The sequence below is a fragment of the Leptonychotes weddellii genome, chromosome 2 (assembly GCF_054177405.1).
Source record: "Leptonychotes weddellii isolate Sample4059 chromosome 2, ASM5417740v2, whole genome shotgun sequence".
Classification (NCBI taxonomy): domain Eukaryota; kingdom Metazoa; phylum Chordata; class Mammalia; order Carnivora; family Phocidae; genus Leptonychotes; species Leptonychotes weddellii.
This window is the reverse complement of record NC_138370.1, coordinates 82,773,383-82,790,803: the sequence shown is the minus strand read 5'-3', so window position 1 is coordinate 82,790,803 and position 17,421 is coordinate 82,773,383. Positions and strand designations below refer to the sequence as shown.

The following is a 17,421-nucleotide window of genomic DNA, read 5'->3' as shown; positions in this document are numbered from 1 at the left end:
AAGGCAAACAAACAAGAAAAAAGTCTGTAACAAAGAAAATAACACTATTACCTTACATTTGTTTGTATGGCTTGTCAGGAGGGCAGTTATTAATTTATTGCCATTTTACAGATGAGGGCTTGAGATACAAAGAAATTAAAGGAAATTTTTAATGAATTAAATTTTTTTAAAAATTTATGTAGAAACACAGCAGGCCATGGGTCAGGATGATTTGGCTTCTCGCCTAGGACTCTTTCTATAATATCAAGCTATGACAATAGATGAATATGCACTTTTTCCCTGAGTTCAAGATAATAGTAAAAGATGATAGCTGTCTGTCTAACCAGGCGTGACTGAAGAGACCACAGTTCATTCCTCACGTCTTACCAGCCCCACCTCTCAGGTTATAATTTTCCAAAAGCCTTTGCTTAAGAAGAGTTATTTTAATCTTTATATAATTTTTTCTACCTTTTATTTTTTTATTTTTAAATTTATTTTTACCAAAAATTGACATTTCGCCCATGCCGGTCTCTGATTTTCATTTAATCATCTTACTTCCATAGATAGACATTCACATTATCAGCTTCTGCTTTTCTCCTGAGCCATGCTTTTTCTGTTTTCTGGGAACATCCCAATGTTTTTTTAGTATAGTCTACAGTACTATGATTTCTAATAACTCAGGAGAAAGAAAACAAAAACACCAGTTGTAGTCAACTAATGAAGTAGATCATTTTAAAGAAACTTCTTCTAATTTTTCCTTATAGTTGAAATTTTCAGTCCTGTGATGGTTAATTTTATGTGTCAACTTCACAAGACCATAGGGTACCCAGATATTTGGTTAAACATTCTGCATATTTTCTAGATGAGATTAACATGTGAATTTGTAGACTGAGAAAAGCAGACTGCCCTCCCCAATGTGGGTAGGCCTCATCTAATCCACTGAAGCCCTGAATAGCATAGTTCTCGGGCCTTCAGACTTGACTGGAATTTTATGATAGGCTGTCCTGGGTCTGGACTACTCAGCCTCCATAATCATGTGAGTCAATTCTATATACAGAATAAAGAGCTCACTATACACACACACACACACACACACACACACACACATATACACACACACAGATATGGATAGAGATAGATATACATGTACATATGCATATACATATAGATTTCTCCTGTTGGCGGGGCATCTGGGTGGCTCAGTTGGTTAAGTGTCTGCCTTCGGCTCAGGTCATGATCCCAGGGTCCTGGGATCAAGCCCCATATCAGGTTCCCTGCTCAGCGGGGAGTCTGCCCCTCCCTCTCCATCTACCTCTCCCCCAGCTCATGCTCTCTCTCTAAAATAAATAAATAAAATCTTAAAAAAAAAAAAAGATTTCTCCTTTTGCTTCTGTTTATCTGGAGAACCCTGACTACACAAGTACCAAAACAAAATCCTAAAAAATTCCACAGCTGACTTCTTGAGGAACCAATCAGCCAATATTCTGGGCTACTAATGTATTTACATAAGAATCTTGGTATTTAAATAAATGGCAAGATGGCATGAGGCCAATTAAATAACAGCTCTGTACCTAATATAGAATGATGGGCTATTACAACTAGAAGGGAGTTTAGAGGTTATCTAAACTCAAACCCTTCGCTGCACACTAAAGGAAAAAAATTGTAAGAGGTTAAATGACTTGCCTTAGCCAAAGATAGTTAAAGACAAAAGTAGAAATCAAACATAGGTCTCCAGATTGTCATTATCCAATCTTCTCTATACTGCATTACATTGTTGTCTTTATAGTTGTGATTATAGTTTGACTTGAGGTCTCTGAACTCTCTCTATGGTCTCTCATTATGAACATATGAACACTGGTTGGAATAAAGTTTAACCATATATCCCACCAAACAGCAGTCAGCCAGCAGTACATACCTACTAATCACTGATACTGACTTACTTACATTCACAAGACAAAAGCTTTCCAATATAAAATTATGGTGATTATAAGTAAAGAATAGAATATATTTTACTGCCTCTACATTTACCTAATCTTGAAATATTTTTCCAAATATCTAGTGGACAAAGTCCTTCTTGCTGAGACAATTTCACAGTATCATAAGAGAAAATATTAAGAAATTTTATCAACTCCACAATTCATAGTAAGAAGCAAAGACCTAGGCTGGGTGACTAAGAGCCATGTACACAGGACAAACTCCCTGAAAGACAAAATAAGCAGAAACTGAAAAATATCAAGGAAACTCTTCATACACTAGCCACCGAAGGAGATTTAATAAATGCTACTCATAAAGGGCATTTGGATCTGAGGATAGAACCCAGATTATCTAACACCAACTGGATGTTGTCCACCTTAAAATCTAGGTTCAAATATGATATCATCTACCTAGAATTTCCAGGATTTAAGCTATTCAAGATGATGAGATCTCCTAAGTTTAGATATCAACAATTTTAAAAATATGATCCCTCTCTAACAACTTCTGGATGCACTGTCTTGATTTCCATTTCATTAAATGGTTTAAGAAATAAATGCACACACATACACATTTACACAATTATAGTTCATTATAGTCACTGGAATTATATCATCAGCACACACCCTGAATTGTACTTCATTTATTACCATTATGAGTTGTCATTTAAAAACCCTTTTAGAACAATTCCTTTGTTTGCATGTTTCTGAAGTCTAGTGTCAGTCAAAAGAGAAAAGATCCCCACATAACTTCTCCAATGTCTTTATAAAGTAGTATTTTTTTCTCCTGTAAATTTGTATTCATCATATGGTTTTTGTATAAAAGCACTGGCAATAATGAGTGATCAAAGAGAAATGGAACTTTTTGCTGGAGAAGTAGAATTAATGTCTCTTTCTCTCTCCTAACTCTGTAATGTTCCAATCCCCTCCTAGGAATGCCAGGAATGAAACAGAGCTCAGTTAGGTTTCTATGGCTTTTTCTTTTAGTAACTGAACCCAAACCTACCTGAATCGTAGCAACCATAAATGAGTTAAACTAAAAGAATTTGCTGAAGAAGTCAATTTTCTGACAGTTCTAAATATAAGTATTGCTGATCCCAGAAAAAGCCTTCATACTGCATAGTCTTCAACCTCAACTTCATAGTCTAGAAGGGAACATGAATACAAAGTACTGGTAGAAAACAGTTGATCCAATATAGTTTACAAGATATTCTGAGCAAGTGAGTGTGGCTGGGAAGCATACTAAGCTCTGGGATCAGTTACATCCAGAATTGTGTAAGACTGTTGAATCACAGACCTGTACCTCTGAAACAAATAATACATTGTATGTTAAAAAAAAAAAAAAAGAAGAAGAAGAAGATGGCAGGAAGGGAAAAATAAAGGGGGTGAAATCAGAGGGGGAGACGAACCATGAGAGGCTATGGACTCAGAGAAACAAACTAGGGTTCTAGAGGGGAGGAGGTGGGGGGATGGGTTAGCCTAGTGATGGGTATTAAAGAGGGCACGTACTGAATGGAGCACTGGGTGTTATACGCAAACAATGAATCATGGAACACTACATCAAAAACTAATTATGTAATGTATGGTGATTAACATAACATAATAAAATAAATTTTTTTTAAAAATTACATCCAGAAGTGAAAAATGGTCACAAATAATATCTAAGTGGGATAACCCACTGATGAGCTATAAGAGAGCTAATTGTACTGATAATAATGTAGAGACAACTTGTTTGTTCCAGTTTAATAATCCTTGTATATAAAACCCAGCAGCAAAGGGAAACAAACATGTTGGGTACAACAAGAACCATTCCATAAAAACGATTCCAACATTTTTTTTTAATCTATCTTTAGTGTCCTATACTCATGCTATTCAACATATTTCCCCCAACTTTAGATTATGATTCACCAAATGCCCTTCAGGTCACATGTAACCATCCCATCCCATCCCAAGGTTGAGTACAGTCATCCTTTATGTGTATTAGGCAATTCCTTCTTATAAAACATGTTGATTTCTTTTTTTGTCTCATATTTAAATTCTTCGGGTTAGATTTTAGTTGGGAAATATCAGTTAAACTGCTGTATTTATTTATTTTGACACTCAAAAATGATTTTACTTGCTACAGAGCAGAAGTATAATTTAAACATCTGCTGCTGAAACACCCATCTTTGATATAAGGCATGCCCATTGGCAAAGAAATAAGTATTCCCAAAAATAAATACATAATGCATACTCTAAACACATTTGTACCACACATTGAAAAATGAAAGGAACAGATTTCCTTTTGGATCGTAGATAAATGTATCATTTCCCTGGAAAACAAGCCTCAGCCAATTTGTCAAAATTATTGGGCTCAAAGTAGGAAGTCTTTTTTTTTAATCTACTGGATTTAAGATATTTGGACTTCATAAAACAGAGGGGATTTAAAAAGCTTTTGTGTGCATGTTGTCATTCTGAAAACAAGAACTATAAGCACCTGCTTTTAAGTTGCTCCTTATACACTCCCAAACCAGTGAGATTTAAACCAGGAGAGCTCAATTCGTGTCTTCTGTCTCACTCATAAATTTCTAGGGCTTCAACCAAAATTGAATGCAGTTTACATGTGTACTATTTATAATGAGTTAAGTTTCATGTTCAACCCACACCCCCAAAAATGTTAAAGTTGTGAAGGCATTATGAAATTATAATACAGGCAAATTCTGGCAGCTCTGTAACCTCCTTCCAGGTGGAATTCTTAAGTTAACAAAGCTAAGAGTACTTGGTCTTTACCATGTTAAAGATAACCAGATCCAAGCCCTAAAGTCTACCACTTCATCTGTAGTTCTGTTATTCATCTTTGAAAATCAGCAAGTGATAAAAATTCCTTTCTCAACACTTAATAAACAGCAAGCATATATTCTCTTGATTTCTCATTTTTAAAAATTGACATGAAAGCACATGTAGAATAGTAAATCTTGTATTCCATTTAAAAGGACTCTTTTCTACACATTATCCTGGAAAGTCTTTACATCTTTCAAAAGAAAAGTGATTTCACAGATGTGTCTGAATAAATAAAAGAAATTTTCAGTTGTCTAAAAAAAATTTCTCTCTAGTCAATGAACCAGAAACAATGATTGCTTGAAGAAACATACACTTTTTTAGTTTAGTTAACTATTCCACTGAGCTCTGATCTAGAATCAAAATCTTAGTGTCTTTTCTTCCTGTCATATATTGTAGAGACAAAAATACTCATAAAAGCACTCTGTTTTTTTCTATGAAAGTACTAGAGTCATATGGGGTCCATATTCACATTTAAACACACACTTTCTATCTAAATATTTATTGCCATTTTAACTTTTATGTTAATCCAGATATTTATACATTTGCTTGTTATTATTGGCTTATATGTTTAGATTTCATATGGGTGTCACATGACATTTTTTATTTACTATAAATTAGAAACATCCAGTACTCTCCACAACAATCAATGTGCTTTTTACATGGAATTCTCCATCTCTGCTATCAAACCAAGTCAAGTCAATAGGTATCAGCTTGAGAATCAGCCTTAGCCATCCCATATTCCTCTCCCCTATTTTCTTGATGCTCATAGTTCTACTCTTCTTGGTTTTTTCTCCAATTATACCGTGACACCTAGTCTTTCATCCTGCTGTATGGGTCTTGGTCACTGCTAAATAACTTAAAGATATCGTTTTTGTCTATCTTCTCCTCACTCCTGAATGATTTTAACTTCTCCTTTCACCCTTTTTGTTGGCCCACCTCATCTTTGTTCCTTCATTTCCAATTTGAAGATATCTTGTTATTTTATACGATTTTAGATAATCCTGATGTGTAATAGTTATTTTTGTTCTTATAGAGATGGGCCTATTTTTAGCAAGTTGCAAAAAGATAAAACTTAAATTTTAGGGGCACCTGGGTGGCTCAGTCAGTTAAGTGTCTGCCTTCAGCTCAGCTCATGATCCCAGGGACCTGGGATCGAGCCCCTCGTTAGGCTCCCTACTCAGAGGCAGTCTCCTTCTCCTTCTCCCTTTGCCCCTCTGCCCCTCCCTACTTGTGTTCTCTCTCTCTCTCTCTAAAATAAAGAAATAAAATCTTTTTTAAAAATTAAATTTTTAGGTTCAACAAGCTCTCCATACACACATGTGACTTCTTCCAAGCCTAAAATTAGTTGAGCTATAATTGCCTACATTTCATATGTAAACATATGGAAATGGTAAATAAAAATTTTTAATTATTTTCCTAAAATAACCTTTCTTACATGATTCACCTAAAAGAGCTGAAAAAAAAAATACATCTAGTATTACTCAGGACTTCAGAAAAAAAAAATTTACAGGACAGATTTCTGGCTTCATGGCAGCTATTAGCAAATTTCCTCAACTCTTATTAATCATTTCCCCAAAATGCGGCTCTCAGCCTGACATTCTATGAGACAATGCCCAGTTTAAAATCTTAAACCCAAGGTTTATGTCAATCTTCACTGCTATTTTTAAACACATGGACTTATTTAACTTCAATAATGTGGTAATTACTACCTAATGCATAAAACAGCTAATTTAGAACTATTTATATGATTTTTTTTCCATCAATTTAGAATTTAAGACCCAATGATACTAGTTTATTTAATGCTTTTCTTAAGGCTTATTGCTACCTAAAAGCAAACATTTTATACTACCCTTTTTTTGTTTTCTTGACTTTTAATCATTCTTTATTCTAAACCATACCCATGAGACACAAAGTTGCTTAAAGCATTTTACATAAATTTACCCCAAAGATTCAGTTTTTTCTATTCTCTATTCTGGCACATCCTAGTATACATTCAATCTACTTTATTGCAGGAATCCAGCCATCCCTGGAAGCAGTAAGTAGCTTTGCCATACATAGCAATCAGACGCGCCCACCACATAGTCTAACTATGATCTGTTCTGATGGCAGCTCGGGCCATTTCAGGAAACTTGGGACACTTGTGAAGCATGGATCTGCCCCACCCCACTGACACACACACAAGACTCCCTTAAAGATTCTTGCCAAAATAAGCAACATGAGAATTCACTACCCTAAGGTCAGAGCAAAATTCCCAAGAAGAATCCAGACAGGAATGAACTATGGGTCTAACTGGGTCAAGCTTGAAACCCACAGCAGGGTCCAGAAATGGCCCGGGTTCTGGGTTTGTGGCTATAAGAACACTTCAATAATTATCTTTTGCCATATACAAGACCTAGGGCTTCCAAACATGGCCGATCATTAGAACTGCCCAGGGAGGTATTTTAATTAGCAATAATCGTGCCTCGGATAAAAACGGCAAAAGAGATCCTATACCCATATCTCCCTGTTGATAGACTATTACACACTTGCATGTGCTAGGTGTCAACTAAGCTCTTCTAAGTGGAGGACAGTATAATATCATTTGCTATTTAAATCCTGGCATACATGTCACCTGTTACTTTATAGTTTATGCCACATTACTTAGACAAAAGCAAGACACGTGAAATTATTATTAAATTTACAGATCCTGAAGTTATTATAAAACTTTGAGACATTAAGTATGATATTACAGTTTAGTCCAGCCTTATGAACATTTGGCAAGAACAGAAAAGAACTAATAAATCATCTACATATGAAGTGAAAAATATTCTTAATACTATTCTACTGCTAATGGAGAAAAGAAAGATTCAAACAGGTTCTTTAGCAACAGATAAATCTTAAAAAGTGAAATCCTCTTCAAAATACCCAACAAAGTTTACATTTTTTTAAAATGAGCTGTTCATTGAGCAACTATTTATTGTATTGACTTAAATTTAGCTATACCTGGATGTCAGAAGTCCTCAGTATTTGGATAAGATTAAATTTTTATAAACACATCAATACCGAAGTTCAAACAAACATTTTTATCTCCTTTGAAGATCTCCTTCAGTAGTCTTCTCAAGAGGCATAAACTTGTTTCAGTAATACAACTTAAATGAGTTTTGTAACTCATGTGGAATGACCTTCGGGGTCAACAGAAATTTAAACATTATTACTGTAAAGTCACTCCTTGAAAATCTTACAGTCATAGAATTATAGAGATAAAATATATCTTTACATGTTCTGGTCACATTCTCATATTACAGTTGAAAAAGGAAAACCTAAAGAAGATAACTTCCTTAATATTGCAAAGCTAGTTATACTTACAAAACGAGGACAGTTACCTAGAACTAGTTACCAGATCCAGAAATAAGTGGCAGTCTTACCTGAAACTCTTTAAAATCTCCTATTTCTGCACTGAAAATATTTATTAGAGAAAACAATCCACATATGAAATGAAATTCAATTCAGATAAAAAATGCCTATCCACAAAAGGAGAGAAAGGATATTAGTTTGAGCTCCTCAACACTCATCAAGTTAAACTCCTAAAGACTTTAAGCTCTTTGTGGAATTATTCTAATTCCTCCATGAAATGTGAACATAAGGTTGTTACTAACTCTGTGATTAATACCCCAAATGTAAACACAGTGACTCAATAAAATATTGTCAAATATATCCAAGGCAAAATAGCAATTTATATAAACTCTTCATTAAAATCTACCCAAATAGTCCCTGGTGGAAGGTAGATGTTTTAAAAGGACTGAATTTAACCCCATGTCCAAAAAAAACATTTTTATTTTGAGTATAAGAAGTAAGTACTCTGCATGGCCTATACAGTCACAAGTTTGCTGAACCAACAGTTATACTTGATTTTGAAAAAAGAAATAATAAGATAATCTCATTATTCCACAAATCCGCAGAAGAATATTTAACAGTTCCCAATTACATAAGGCACAAAATGCTCATCCTAGCATTTAAAGCCTTTCCCAATTTCAGTCACTGGGAAGTGATATACTCCAAAATAAATTTAAAACTTATTCGTAATTAGCACATCAACTGACACTGGTCAAAGTTTGAGCCTGAACATCTGGAGACCAGACCTGACTCTGAAGTGGTCGAACCAGGACACTACTGCACTCAAACCACCAACATCCTGCCACATTCTTTTGTCCTACTTTTTTCTTATCCTCTCTACCACAGACATGCAAACACCACCACCACAACCACAGCCACCAGCAGTAGCACCACTGCCATCACCACCACAAGTGATACAGAATGAATAAACCCTACTGTTCGATAAGAACATCTGACATTATACCTCTGGAGTCACTGGGATATTCCTACTGCAAACAGAAAATGAACCTTAACAGCACCACCCTTCAGATTCCATGGCTGTGTCACTCCAGAAGGAAACCTTGCCATGTATTTCACTATCCTGCAGTCCTTTGTGAAGATTCTACAAAATCGAGCCATCAAATTAACTTAACAAAAGCCAATGGTTCTAAACCTTGATATAGATCAAAGCAAGCTATTCCTTTCTTTCACATTTCTGCACTTCGTCTCTAACTTCTTACTAGATCTTCTTTATCTCCACAATTCCTTCCACTCTCCCCTCTAGTCAGTCACATATCTTCTCGAGGAAGGAGCTCTAATCATACATACAGAACCACATCCACACATTGTCACCAATGCTCCTGAATGTCCCAATATAACTTACGTATAATGAAAATAGGTCAGACTTGTAAAAGGATACTACAAAATGAAAATAGCATATTATTACATTGAAGACTTCTAATAATTCCTGAAATTAATAAAATAAAGGAAATACTATAATACTGTTTTAATGCACAAGTTTTGTTATAATTGGCTGTTGGTTGATAGATTATGTTGAGCAGTGGGTCATGAGAAATGAGGGAGAATAAAAAATTTGAGAAGTACTAATTTTAAACAATTAAGTTGTATGAAATCCTGGAGAAAATACATGTCAAATTGCTAGCCTCTGCTTATCCTCTCTTCCACCTGTGCCTAAGCTCTCTAGTCTGACATACCAAATTACATATATTTTTAAATTTCCTCTTTGCTATATGAATTATTAATAAAAAGTTACAGAGATTCTATCTAAAAGATGAAATATTTTTTGCTACACATCTAGATAAGGAAGAAAGAACATAAAAGCTAACAGAAACACTATGAGATGGTGTTTCAGAAAGTGAAGTCCACAAACTACCTGCATAAGGTGTTCATTAAAAACAAATAATTCTAAGTCCTACCTGAGACATACTGCAAAAGAATCTCTGTTAGGACCTGAGAATTAGCATTTTTAAAAGCTCACAACTGATTCTTAGGCACAATAAAATTTGAGAAACACTGCTCTAAGACATATCGCCAAATAGCTTGTCAAACCCCAAAGCCATTTACCCTCCATCTTCCTACATTAAAAATCAATATGACTTTCCTGTTTTTCCCTCTCAAGTGCTAGACAATTCAAAATACATTCTCCTATCACACTCATAGTTTATCTAAGTCACTGTTCCCAACCATTGTGTATTATATATTTCAGTTTCCAAAATATATAATCCAAATTTGTTTTCTCAGATTCATTGATTTGCTCAAGTAGTGTAATCTACTGAGATAAGATAATAAGAGATTATCTTATTATTTCTTTTTTCAAAATCAAGTATAACTGTTGGTTCAGCAAACTTATGACTGTATAGGCCATGCAGAGTACTTACTTATTATACTCAAAATAAAAATGTTGTTTTTTTGTTTGTTTGTTTTTAAAGATTTTATTTATTTATTTGATAGAGAGAGAGCGCAAGTAGGCAGAGCGGCCCGCAGAGGGAGAGGGAGAAGCAGGCTCTCGCTGAGCAGGGAGCCTGGCGCGGGGCTTGATCCCAGGACCCTGGGACCATGACCTGAGCCGAAGGCAGACGCTTAACCGACTGAGCCACCCAGGTGCCCCAAAAATGTTGTTTTTGGACATGGGGTTAAATTCAATCCTTTTAAAACATCTACCCTCCACCAGGGACTATTTGGGTAGGTTTTAATGAAGAGTTTATATAAATCGCTATTTTGCCTTGGATATATTTGACAATATTTTATTGAGTCACTGTGTTTACATTTGGGGTATTAATCACAGAGTTAGTAATCAAATCCATTCACTATTTGATTTGTACACAAGTTTGCAGGTGCTAAGCCTTAAGACTGGGTACTTCTTGAACTGGTATCTGAATGAAATTTGCTAACCCCTTTGAATATCAGTTGAAAAAATATATGTAATAATAAAATAATTGTAAAACGAGAAATAAATGTTGTAAAATTAGGCTATCCCTTTATAGCCTCTGAATTTTTTATTTGATTTTAGATGATGATTATTTTCATTTCATAATGTCCCAGAAATATAATCAATGACTTCAGAAAACAACACTGTCTATAAATAGAAAGAGCACCAAAAGTTAAAGTGTAGTGACTAAATGTTTAATGACAGTGGCAGTGTGGAGGATATAACATGCATGAATAGACTACTCTTTAACCACCACTCTTTATTTCATATTAAACTTGAGCAATTGAAAAGATTCCCCTTCCAAATCAAATAAGATGAAGGCATTATTTTTAAGATATCTTAAAATTTTCCTAAGTCACTACTAATAATCAACAGCTCAGAGATTATTAGTATTATTATTAAGGAATAATCTTAATGATTTTAGGGGTGTGTGTGTGTGTGCTGTGGTGTGGTGTGCTGTGGTGTGGTGTGCTGTGGTGTGATGTGGGTATGTAGGTATATGTAGGTGTCCTTTTCTTGTTCCTGATCTTAGAGGAAACGCTTTCAGCTTTTCACTGTAGAGTATGATGTTATCTGTGGGCCTGTCATATATGGCCTTTACTATGTTGAGGTACATTACCTCTATACCCACTTGTTGACAGTTCTTATAAACGGATATTGAATTTTTTCAAACGTTTTTTCTGACTCTATTGAGATGATCGTATGATTTCTATCCTTCATTTTGTTAATGTGGTATATCACATTGACTGATCTGCAGATGTTGAACCAGCCTTGCATCCCTGGAATAAATCCCACTTGATCATGGTGTATGATCTTTTCAACATATTGTTCAGTTTGGTGTGCTAATATTTTGTTGAGGATTTTTTGCATCTATGTTCATCAGGTATACTGACCTGTAATTTTCTTTTCTTGGGGCTTCCTTGTCTGTTTTGTTATCAGGATAATGCTGGCTTTGAAAAATGCCTTTGCAAGTATCCCCTCCTCTTCTATTTTTTGGAAGAGTTCAAAAAGGATTGGTGTAATTCTTCTTTGAATGTTTGGTAAAACTCACCAGTAAAGCCATCTGGTCCTGGACTTTTGATGACTGCTTCAATTCCCTCACCAGTACTCAATCAGTTCAGAATTTCTATTTCATCATGATTTAGTCTTAGAAAACTGTATGTTTCTAGGAATTTACCCATCCCTTCTAGATACATCTTGTTGGTGTAACATGGTTCACAGTAATCTCTTACAATCTTTTGTACTTCTATGGTATCAGTTTTAACATTGACTCTTTCATTTCTGATTTTATTTGAGTCTTCTCTCTTTTCTTGGTGAGTCTAGCTAAAGGTTTGTTCATTTTGTTTATCTTTTCTTTTTTTTTTATGTTCAGTTAGCCACTGTATAGTATATAATTAGTCCTTGATGCAGTGTTCAATGATTCACCAGTTAAGCATAACACCCAGAGCTCATCACAGCACATGTCCTCCTCAATACCCATCACCTTGTTACCTTCTCCCCCCACCCTCCTCCCCTCTGAAACCCCCAGATTGTTTCTTGGGGTCCATAGTCTCTCATGGTTCATCTCCCTCTCTGATTTCTCCCCCTTTGGATTTCCCTCCCTTCCCCTACGGTCCTCCGTGCTACTGTTTATGTTCCACATATGAGTGAAACCATATGATAATTGTCTTCCTCTGTTTGACTTACTTAACATAATCCCCTCCAGTTCCATCCATGTTGATGCAAATGGTGGGTATTCATCATTTCTGATGGCTGAATAATATTCCATTGTGTATAGGTACCACATCTTCTTTATCCATTCATCTTTTGAAGGGCATTTCGGCTCCTTCCACAGTTTATCTTTTCAAAGAACTAGCTCTTACTTTCATTTATTTTCTCTTTGGACTTCAATAGACAGAGTCAGACACATTTCTGAAGTTCTGAATTAATATCTTCTAGATATAATAGTCCATAGTTGAAATCTCTAGAAATATTCTGGTGCTCAGAATATATATATTATATAATAACAGATTTTTGGGTCTAGGAAAGCTTACTATTTTATAAAAGGATGATTCATTTGTATTAGAAAATTATAGAGCATGAAATGATTTTTACTAATGTAAATTCAAGAATAAAACAAACTAAACTCTATCATCTAGCACCTAATTACATTAGTCCACAAAAAAGTTAGTTTATGTCCCTGTCAGAAAATTATATCTTGTAGAGTAGCTGGTGATGAGTAACACAAAATTTTAACAATTCTAAGAAGTAATGCACAAATTATCTTCCTGTGTTATTCCAGTTGTATACTCTAATAACTAATACTTTTTACAAGTTTTAAAAATTTTTTGATGAGAGAATTCAGCAACAGAGTAAATATGATCACATAATGTCACAAACAGTACTTCACAAGTGTTCTCAAACTTACTTCAGAACCTGGTTCAGTGCAGGTACACCAACAATATTTGTTGAATAAATGAAATGTGGAGTCCAAAAAAAAAAAAAAAAAAGAATCTTGCAAACTCAAAAAATTACCTAATCTTGCACACACAGAAATAATTCTCCAATAACCTACACCAGATCAGGAAAACCCCTAACTTAATCCCAGGAATTCCTTAAAAGAAAAAAAATCACAAAATCAAAATAAAACTAAAGGGTTATTTCTAGCATAGCCTAAATGTTCTTATAGGTCTCAAGAATTACAGATTTGGAGGAAGATAGTTTATTCTGAGTAGAGAGGATGAGATATCTCCTTCAGAGAAAAATATGAAGGAGCTGGCTGTCAGCACAGACATTTCTAAATTGACTTATTAGATAAAACACTTACTTCTCTTTATTTTCTTCTTTCACTCACAGCTACTTCACTGTCTTTTCAGTCATTAAAAGTAAACAAAATGGATGAAAGGCAGAATTCTGGTCTTGTATCTAGAAGGAAATCCAGCTGTCACATTCAATCATAGAATTAGGCTAAGCTAAGAAGCTGAAGCTGAACATTCCCTTACCTCACTTTATAATATTCAGCATGCAAAGGTGGTTGGTTTACAACTAAGCTACCTCAGCAATACACAATTAGTATTCACAAATTCACAAATAGTATTCACTATACATTGAGTTACTTTATAAATATTTAACTATACCCAGATCTATAGAGTATCTATTAAACATTACTTATTAAAATTGCCATGCCCTTCAGTGAAACCTATACCAAAGGATCAGATAAGTAACAGATAAAATAAATGAGTCCTTTGTTCTCAGAGTTCAGCATGAATAAAACAATATTCTGCACTTTTTGTGTGTCAATACAGACAACAGTAAGAAAATGTTTCTTCTAATAGTAGCTTTGGGGGAAGGAAGTAGGTATATGGTTGTGAGAGGGATGGAATGGGAAATTTGTATTTTTTTAAATCATAAAACCAAACAGAAATAATGATTCCCTAAAATGGTTCAAAGTTTCATTGATTGATGATCTTGAATTTTTTTAAATGGAGTTTATTTTTCAGAGCATCTCCAGGTTCACAGAAAAATTCAGTGAAAAATAGAGTTTCCATATAACCCTTGCCTCCATATACACACAAATCCTGCCTCCACTATCAACATCCCACAACACAGTGCACATTTGTCACAAGTCATTATCCAAAGTCCAGAGTTTACGTTAGGGTTAACCAAGGTTTTATACATTCTATGGGTTTTCACAAATGTATAATGACATCTATCCACCATTATAGTATCATACAGAATAGTTTCACTTCCCTAAAAATCTCCTATGCTCTGCCTGCTCATCTCTCCCTGTTCCCCAATATCTAGAAAGCACTGATCCTTTCACTGTCTCCATAGCTTTGTCTTTTCCAGAATGTCATAAAGTTGGAATCATACGATGTACAGTCTTTTCAAATTGGCTTCTTTCACTTAGTAATATGCATTTGAGGTTCTGCCACATCTTTTTTTGGCTTGATAGCTCATTTCCTTCTAGTATTAATTAATATTCCATTCTCTAGATGTACCATAGTTTATTTATCTATTCACCTGCAAAAGACATCTTGATTGCTTCCAAGTTTTTGGCAATAATGAATAAAGCTATGATAAACATCTGTGTGCAGGTTTTGGTGTATATACAATTTTCAAATGATTGGATAAATCCCAAGGAGCGTGATTGCTGGACTGTATGGTAAGAGTATGTTTACTTTTGTAAGAAACTATCAAACTGTTTCCAAAGTAGCTGTACTATTTTGCACTCTCACCAACAAAGAATGAGAACACCTATTGCTCCACATCCTGACCAGCATTTGGTGTTATGAATGCCCTGGATTTCGTCCATTATGATTGGTATCTCATTGTTGTTTTAATTTGCATTTCCCTGATGACATATGATATGGAGCATCATTTCATATGCTTGTCATCTTTATGTCTTCTTTGCTAAGGTATTTGTTCAGAACTCTTGACCATTTTTTAATAGCATTGTCTGCATAGATGTTTATGAGAGATGTTGGTCTGTTGTGTTTATGGAATTTTTTGTCTGGTTTGGTATTAGGGTGATGCTGGAAAGCATTTTCTCAGGCTTCTAAATTCTAAACATTTTCTTCTGAACAGGTCTTCTGAATATCTATCTTCTGCAACATTTTAAGCAAAACTATGGAAGACTTCTATCTTCCAAGAAAGAATATATATTTTTCATATTTATACATGTTATATATTTATATATTTTCATTATACATTATATATTTATATATACTTATATTATATACTATATATTTATATATTGTATTTTCATATATTTATATATTATATATATTTATATATATGAAACAAGCCTCAACTATATGCAACTATATGCAGTTTATAAGAGACTCACTTCAGATTTAAAGACACACATAGACTGAGAGTAATGGGATGGAAACAGTAAGCAAAAGAGAACAGGGGTACTCCTTCCCTCCCTGGCTGCTTGAAGCTCGGCCGCTATCATGAACGACACAGTAACTATCCAAACCAGGAAGTTCGTGACCAACCGACTACTTCAGCAGAAACAGATGGTCATTGATGCCCTTCACCCTGGAAAGGCAACAGTACCTAAGAGAGAAATTCGGGAAAAACTAGCCAAAACATACAAGACCACACCAGATGTCATATTTATATTTGGATTCAGAACCCATTTTGGTGGTGTCAAGACAACTGGCTTTGGCATAATTTATGATTCCTTGGATTATGCAAAGAAAAATGAACCCAAACACAGACTCGCAAGACATGGCCTATATGAGAAGAAAAAGACATCAAGAAAACAGCAAAAGGAATGCAAGAACAGAATGAAGAAAGTCAGGGGGACTGCAAAAGCCAATGTTGGTGCTGGCAAAATGTGAGCTGGAGATTGGACAAGAGAAGAAGTAAAGATGCGGCCAGTGGCCTTATCTGTGGTGATTGTGCAGATTTTTCATGAGAGGATTAATAAACTAAGAATGTTTTTAAAAAGAGAGAGCAGGGGTAGCTATATTTATATCAAACAAAAGGGACTAAATCAATTTGGTCACAACAAAGAAGGATATTATATAATGATAAAATGGTCAATTCATTAAGATGATATAACAACTACAGATACATCTGCACCCAATATCAAAGTACCTAAAACATTAAATATTGAATTTTTTTAATATTAAAAATGAAGCAAATATATATATTGTGGCAATGGTATCTTGGTGTGGCAATGGTATGGGTGTATGTGTATGTCCAACCTCATCAAATCATATACATTAAATATGTGCAGCTTTTTTTGTGAATACAATGATACCTCAATAAAGCCGCTTTTAAAAAAAGAAAACAAATGAACAACAAAATGGGGACAAATCAAAAAAGTGTTTAACTGTAGAGAACAAACTTGTGGTTACCAGAGGGGAGGTGAATGGGGGAGGATGGGTGAAATAAGTGAAGGGAATTAAGAGTATACTTATCATGATGAGCACTGAGTATTGTATAGAATTGCTGAATCACTGTACTGTACACCTGAAACTAATATAACACTGTATGTTAACTATACTGGAATTAAAATTTTTTAAATTAAAAAATAAGTTAAATGCCAATAGAAATAAAAGAAATATATCCAACACTCAATAAAGTAAAAATTCACAATGGTTGACATCCAATAAAAAATTAGCAGGCATGCCAAAATGCAGAACAATACAACCCATAATAGGAGAAAAAACAATCAACAGAAAACAAACCACTACTAATAGAGATACTGGAATTACCAGATAATAACATTAAAATAGTTATAACTTCATCATGTGTTCAAAAAGTTCAGTGGAGGGGTGCCTGGGTAGCTCAGTCAATTAAGCATCTGCCTTAGGCTTAGGTCATGATCTCAAGGTCCTAGAATTGAGCCCCATG

The 17,421-nt window shown here is 34.6% G+C and overlaps 1 pseudogene; it reads left to right on the top strand.

Annotated features, from left to right (window-relative positions):
- The first annotated feature begins 16,007 nt into the window (after positions 1 to 16,007).
- On the top strand, positions 16,008 to 16,400 carry LOC102744883 (small ribosomal subunit protein eS24 pseudogene; annotated as a pseudogene).
- The last annotated feature ends 1,021 nt before the right edge of the window (positions 16,401 to 17,421 follow it).